The sequence below is a fragment of the Nerophis lumbriciformis genome, linkage group LG23 (assembly GCF_033978685.3).
Source record: "Nerophis lumbriciformis linkage group LG23, RoL_Nlum_v2.1, whole genome shotgun sequence".
In the NCBI taxonomy this organism is placed as follows: Eukaryota; Metazoa; Chordata; class Actinopteri; order Syngnathiformes; family Syngnathidae; genus Nerophis; species Nerophis lumbriciformis.
In genome coordinates, this window is record NC_084570.2 from 30,641,661 (window position 1) to 30,649,160 (window position 7,500).

Genomic DNA, 7,500 nt, shown 5'->3' on the forward strand with positions numbered 1-7,500 from the left:
CATGGGAGATAGTTGGAGGGAGTCCACGTCAATGTAGTCATGGTCAGGGAAGGAAACTAACAATTTTTGAAAGTCCCCACTTTGCTTGACCCCCTTCAGAGACATAGCAAACCCAGAAACAGGGTGGGGTTGACCTTTGACAGCTCTAACAATGATGCGGGTGCATAGAGACCTAGCACAAGGGGCGATAAGGCAACCGCATGAGGCTATGATGTACAAGAAAACTCCAACGGAGACCAGGGCAGACTTAATTAGGTCAGTCCACCTGCCAAAGGTGCTTTGGAGCCAATCTTTAAAGGGGTCAGAGACACCAGAAACTTCAGTAAGTTCCTTAGACAGGGCTTGGAGGCCTTCTAAGGCCCTCTGGACCGAGCCATCGGGGGCGGTGTTGTTAGGAATGAAGGTACAGCATTGGTCACCAAACATTGCACACACACATTTTCTTCCTTGGCTAGGATGCGGTCAAGGGTTATGCAATTCTGGACGGCCATGAGGGAGGTCGGGGCAAGTTGTTCAGCAAGTCCCTCCACAGCGTCACGAGTCAGGTTGGTCAGTCTCAACAGATTATAAAAAACATAGTTAATGCGTTCTACATTTTTAGTAGCAGTCACAGGGAAAATAGCACCAATGGTAGGAAGGTTCTCGAAACCTGCACAGGATTCACACCACAATTTGTGTTGTGAGGGGATCCCCATTGGTTGTCCTATTGCATCAAAGTAAACACCATCAGGGTTTCTCATCACATCGAAGGAGCCTGTTACACTCCTCCGAGATAAAATATGGCGGCGTCGGCGGGAAGTTAGAGAGGCCGCTGAAACAGGAGTTCCAAGGGATGTTAATTTGGTACCCACTAGGGTGAGTGGGGTCACCAGTCTAACCATAGCACAAAGCCCAACGACTGACATCGGGATTCTAATGTACAATCTGTGCTCCCCACAATACCAGAATAAGTCAGCCCGTGCCCAAGGGCTTATTTTTGAGCCATCTATCAGTGTGGTGCACCAGGAAGGGTCAATGTCACCCAATTTGTTGGGGGACGAAGAGGGTCCTGTGAATTGAAAACACGTGTAATTCAGCTTTTGGGCCACAAAGGGAAGAAGTCGGGTGGAATTGTCAACAGGAGGGTACACACTAGTCAACAAATCGCAACCTGGCGGCATGGGTTCAGAAAACAAGGAGATAAGACAGTTTGAGCCATTTGTGTCAGTCAACTTAAAAGGGGCGGGGTAAGTGTGGGGAAAGGAACGTCCAGCGGAACAAGCAATACAGTCACCCAGGTCTTGGCTCTTGGCCATGCTAGTCATCCACCTGAGCCACAGGTTGCCTGCACCCGCTCCTAAGGTCAAAGTTACCAGGTCTTCGGTGGTAATGTCATTAGTATACACAGATGTGAGAGCCTTTGAAACGTCACCGAGGTGGAGTGGCCCCTTAGGTGCTACAGAGGGTGTAGAGGTAGTTAACGCCCTCTCAAGGACATTCATTTTAATAATCCCTTTAGGGTCTGTACCAGTCTGGTCAACCCCCAAAACAACATAAAAGGGACTAGGCATGACACCCATGTTGGCAATTGTAAGGGCGAGGGGGTTCTGAGAACGATCAAAATTCCTCTGAAAGGTCATCCCTTCCAGAATAACCTTGAATTTGGTTCTGGGTTTCCAATGCCCTGTGTAGTGGGTTACTTGCATCCACGAGGGGCACCACTTACCAGAGTATGTTGTCTGCTTCCGACACCAATGGTTCAGGGCTGACTCGTAACAAAGATAGAGGTTACTACCACGGTAATAGCTATTATGTCCCCCACAATCAATCACACTGCACAGGTCAAAAAAATAAGTCTTGGTTTCCCCCTTGACCCAGTCTGTTTCAAGTCCGCCATATGTTCTAAGACACTTGTCAGTCACTGTCGTCGGGAAGGAGGGACTGAGGCACAAAGACAGTAGAACAAGCCGAAGCACCAGTCCGTCAGGGAATACTACTGGGTGTAGCATCCTGCCTTTCGTCTATCAAAATCAGAGTAATTTAGGTAACGAAACGGGGATCAAAATCAAACTTTTCACTTATTGTAACGACACAAACAGTTATGCTGAAAACAAGCAAGAGAAATTGAATAACATCGAGTACATAGGTTGGTCTCAAGTAAGTATATACAATACAGCAGTTGAGCAGGTCTGGTAGATCTACACGACGGTAGACGGCAGTTCAACGGAGGGAGATCTCTCTCGGCGTCGTCTTCTGGGCTGTGAGACTATGTGCAGCGAGTTACTACAGCCTCGCTCTTCTATGACCTGGGGGGAGAGGTTACCAGCACATCACCGCCTTCAGTGGCTAAAAGTGAGTCTTCTGCCTGCTCCCGTTCTTCTTCAGATGTCGCAGGCTCAAAAGGCGCTGCTAGGGTGTCGAGTGGGGCAGATGATGTGGCGATGTCGGCAATGACATCTGCTGGAGATCTGTCAGGTTCTTCAGCAGGAGTGCAGAGGGAGAGGTGGTACCAGGTGTCCCCTTTACCAGCCAGTCGAAGGGCGTGGCACGTCCGTTCCACTACCTTGAAGGGACCAGTCCACCTGGGCTCCGTCCACTTGCGTTTGATGACCTTGATCTTGACCCATTCAGCGGGCGAAAGGGAATCTGGAGTTGCGGGCTGTCATCCTCGGATCTGTACAGAAGAACTGGCACACACATTCTGAATTTGATCAAAGTACCATTTTGGTTTTACGCTGATTCCTCCTTCCAGGGGGAGGCTGCTGGTCCTGGGAAGGGCTGACCTGTATGCAGTTCATAGGGTGAAAAATTCAAAGGGCGGTAAAACAGTTTTATTCACGGATATTCAAATGATCATTGACGCTAATGGCAACATTTCAATCCAATTCAATTTGGTCTGTGCACAGATTTTAGCCAATTAGTTTTGATGTTCTGGTTCATCCTTTCAACCTTACCTTGGGACTGAGGATGGTACCCCAAACCGAACCTGTGTTCTAGTCCGAGAGCCTTTTCGACCAAGGCTAAGTGAGTATTTTCAAAATGGGTGCCGTTGTCTGACCTAATCTTTTTGGGAAAACCATGTCAGGGAATTAGGTCATTAACTGCTGAACCTCCAGTCACCAGTCCGTAAAACTGCTCAAGTTTGCGGATGACACTATCCTCTCGGGCTCATCTCGGATGGCGATGAGTCCGCCTACAGGAGAGAGGTGGACCGGCTGGCGTCCTGGTGCAGCCACAACAACCTGGAGCTGAACGCCCAGAAAACAGTGGAGATGATCATGGACTTCAGGAAAGTCACAGCCCCACCATCCCCCCACACCCTGATTGACTCTCCCACCCCCGTCTCCATTGTGGACTCCTTCCGTTTTTTGGACACCACCATCACCCAAGACCTCAAGTGGGAGTCGACCATCAGCTCCCTCATCAAGAAGGCCCAGCAGAGGATGTACTTCCTGCGGCAGCTGAGGAAACTTAAGGTGCCGACCGAGATGCTGGTGCAGTTTTACTCAGCCATCATCGAGTCCATCCTGACCTCCTCCATCACCGTGTGGTTCCCCGGCACCACAGTCCAGGATAAGCATCGCCTGCAGCGCATCGTACGTGCTGCTGAGAAGGTGATTGGCTGCAAGCTCCCATCCCTCCAGGACTTGTTCTCCTCCAGGACCAGGAGGCGTGTGGGTCGGATCACAGCTGACTCTTCTCACCCTGGACACACACTATTCTCCCCTCTCCCCTCAGGCAGGAGACTACGGTCCATCCAGACCCACACCTCCCGCCACCTGAACAGTTTTTTCCCCTCGGCCATCAGGCACATGAACAATAACTCCTAACAGTAGCTCCCTAGAATTCCTTCTAAGTCTATAACAAGATCTGATAGCTCAGTTACAGCTCTTGTTATTACCAAATCTGCGTTATACAGTATGTGTTTTATGTTGCACGATTGCACCAAGAAAAATTCCTAGTTTGTGAACCCGTTCTCAAACAATGGCAATAAAACGATTCTGATTCTGATTCTGATTCTGAATCTGAACAAGCCATCTAATTACTGATTTTGCATCTTCCTTTGAGGTTGGGGTTGCTTCCGGCCAACCACTATAATTGTCAACGCAAGTCAGCAAGTACCTTTTCCCTTGTACCGTATTGATCATATCAATGAAATCAAAAACTCGACACGATCCACCCTCACCTCCTCCATATTCCAAATTAATCTACTAAACTACTATTGATGTGCAAAATCGTTATTTTCAAATTAAAATTAGTTATAACTTCTTACCCACGGGAAAAATGTTAAAACTATGGAATGTGTCAGAGTCGGATGATTGTCGATTTTGTTGTAAGGAGTCTGAATCCATCCTCACCTCCCCCTTCCGTTTCTGAAAAATGGACTGTGTTAGTAGTACTATCACTTTCAGAAACACCCAAGAAAAAGGGCAGCTGATGGTCAAGTACAGCAAGAGTAGAGGCGGAGGACAGGTCATGTTTGAGGTCAATGAAAGTCTGTTCAGCCTCTGTGGACCACTGGAGGGTGGCATTAGGGTAGGGGACCCCTTAGCAATATTAGCCCTACATTTTATGCAAATTATTCAATATGATGAAAGCCACAAAATATGCTTATATTTATATTGACACAAATACTAGAAAAACACTAACCTTATGGCGGATGCTTTTGCAATAGTAATTTGATATTTTACCACACTTGGTGGCCCCAATAATTCATTAAGTCAAGCTCATGTTTTAGAAAGTTGAATGATGCGGACACGTTTGTTACTGAATACTTTCTATCAGACTTCTGTCATGGCGACTTTGTGTATGTAATAAGCAACTATAATTGTTGTGTTAGCTCAGCTGTTGTGTAGCTGCTAGCTCCTCGTGGCCTACAGCCGGGGTGTCCAAAGTGCAGCCCATAGCTATGTGTTTAACAGACAACTGAAACAATTGAAAATGTAGTATTTGTGTGTCGGTTCAATCAGTGGCAGCTACGCCGTGTTTTATCATTGGACCTAAGTCTTTGGTTTCGTAGGCGGGACAGAGAGCAAGGGAACAATGTGGGACAGCATTTGTGTCCATCTTATACCATGCTAGTTGTTGCAAAGATAGGTCAACATGAGCAGCCACACCTTGAGTACCAACATATATAAATATATATATAGGAGTCAAAGGCCTCCTGGCATGAGTGTCTAACTGGTGATCATAACATGTGGCGGCTCGGGTGGCGGTACACACGGAAGCAGCTCAGTCAGCCAGGGTTTTCACTGATGGAGCCGTCCTTGTCTTTCACTCGTTCTTGGGAGGAGGCATGTCCAGTAGATGTCTTGGTGGTTGTGCCGTCAGGTAATACCAGGAAGGTTCCTTCTGTGCGATATTGAATGTCAGGGTACAGTTTGTGACGCAGGTCATTACCAAGCAGGCAAGGTGTGTGCAGGTCGACCACGAAGGGGTGCTTCAGTGTGTGTCCAGCAATCTAAACCGGAAGTGGTTTGGTGACAGGTAGCATTCTTGTGACCCCAGCGAAGCCTTCGACCTTCAAAACACCCACTGCTGAATATACTTTAGCTGATTTTTGACCTTTCGGTTCTTTTGACTTTTTATCTTCAGTGATCTGTAAATTAAGTAGTTGTTTCATTGTTACTCTACCACCAGCCTTGTTGTCATCATCCTGCTCTGTCCAATTTTGCATATGATTAATAAGATGTCCCTCCCATGTGTTGCTTTCGGCACCGTGTACATCAGGGTTAGCTTTGTCTAAAGTGTTTAGCCAAAGGCTCCCTCCTTCAGGTACAGGTGGGAGTTTGTCAACAATGGCTTGCATGTCTGCAACGGCAAAAGGCTTATATTGAAATCTGCCCCTATTTTTAGGAAAAAGTGGATATGCGTGGCTCTCTAGCTTTTTTGAGCGTGTGTTGTATGCATGTAGGTCATGTGGGTGTTGGTCAATGTAGCCCTCTAGTGAGCCGTTAGCGGCTATAGGAGACCACAAAGTCTGGCTTCGTTGTGTCTTGTTCAAAAATGGCTGATGTGCACGTGAGAGGTTGTCATCAGCAGGAAGAGCACATTTGGTTATGTCAACAAAATGGTCTGGCGTGTAAAGTGAGGGGTCAAGAATTGGCGTTGACACAGGCATCATCTGTTGTCTAGTTAGATTAGGCATATTCGGGGGGTTTTCTGCTGGGTGGTTGTTATTTTGGGGCTTACTCACATTCACACACTAGGGCCAATTTTAGCGTTGCCAATCAACTTATCCCCAGGTGCATGTCTTTGAAGGTGGGAGGAAGCCGGAGTACCCGGATGGAACCCACGCAGTCACGGGGAGGACATGCAAACTCCACACAGAAAGGCCGGGATTGAACTCACGACTACTCAGGACCTTCGTATTGTGAGGCAGACGCACTAACCCCTCTTTCACCGTGCTGCCCGTGTATATATATTTATACATATGTATATATATATATACAGTATATATATATATAAAAGTATATTTATATATACATAGATGTATATACATATACACATATATGTATATACTAGAGATGCGCGGTTTGCGGGCACAACCGCGGAGTCCGCGGATTATCCGCGTATCGGGCGGATGAAATTTTAAAAAAATTAGATTTTATCAGCGGGTCGGGTCGGGTCGGGTCGGGTCGGGCGATTGAAATTAAAAAAAATTAGATTTTAAATAGATTCAGGCGGGTGGCAGTTAAACCAATTCGGACGCCTCGCCGGGGTCCGGGACCGAGGCCCCTTCCCCCGAGAGGGCCCCACCGGGAGCCGTAGCTGAGGTGATCCGCGAGAAGGGCCCGACGCACGTCCAGGGTCACCACCGCGCCCACCGCACCGACACCCCGCCTCGTCCGCCTTTGCCGCGGCCGGCGTCACGCGCAGCAGGTAAGCAGCTTACCTGCCCGCCACCCCCGTGGCCGGGGGCTCGTAACAGGGGTCACTCCGCGCGCTCCGCCCGCGCAGCTTACCTGCCCGCCACCCCTGTTGCCGGGGGCGCGTAACAGGGGTCACTCCGCCCGCAGTGCGCTCACGAAAGGGGTGGGGCTCACCCTGGTTGATATAGAGAGCAGGACGGTGGCCATGGAAGTTGGAACCCGCTAAGGAGTGTGTAACAACCCACCTGCCGAATCAACTAGCCCTGAAAATGGATGGCGCTGGAGCGTCGGGCCCATATACCCGGCCGTCGCCGGCAGCGAGAAGCGCTTGGAGGTGCGCTCAGCGCGGCTCCCATATGATTGCGCACTGGTGTGCGTCTGGGTCGTGACAGCGTGGCACGCGAATGTCTGTGCTGCGTTGGATCAGTCTCCTTTCTTTAACAGGCAAACGCTTTATAACCTCACTAATGCCTTGCATCGTCTATATTAGATATATAACAACGGGCGGGTGCGGGCGGATGGCGGGCGGATGCAGTTCTGATCAAATGTTAGATCGGGTGGATTGCGGATGGTTGACGACTTTCTGATGCGGTTGCGGATGAAATAATTGCCTATCCGCGCATCTCTAGTATATACATATATATACATA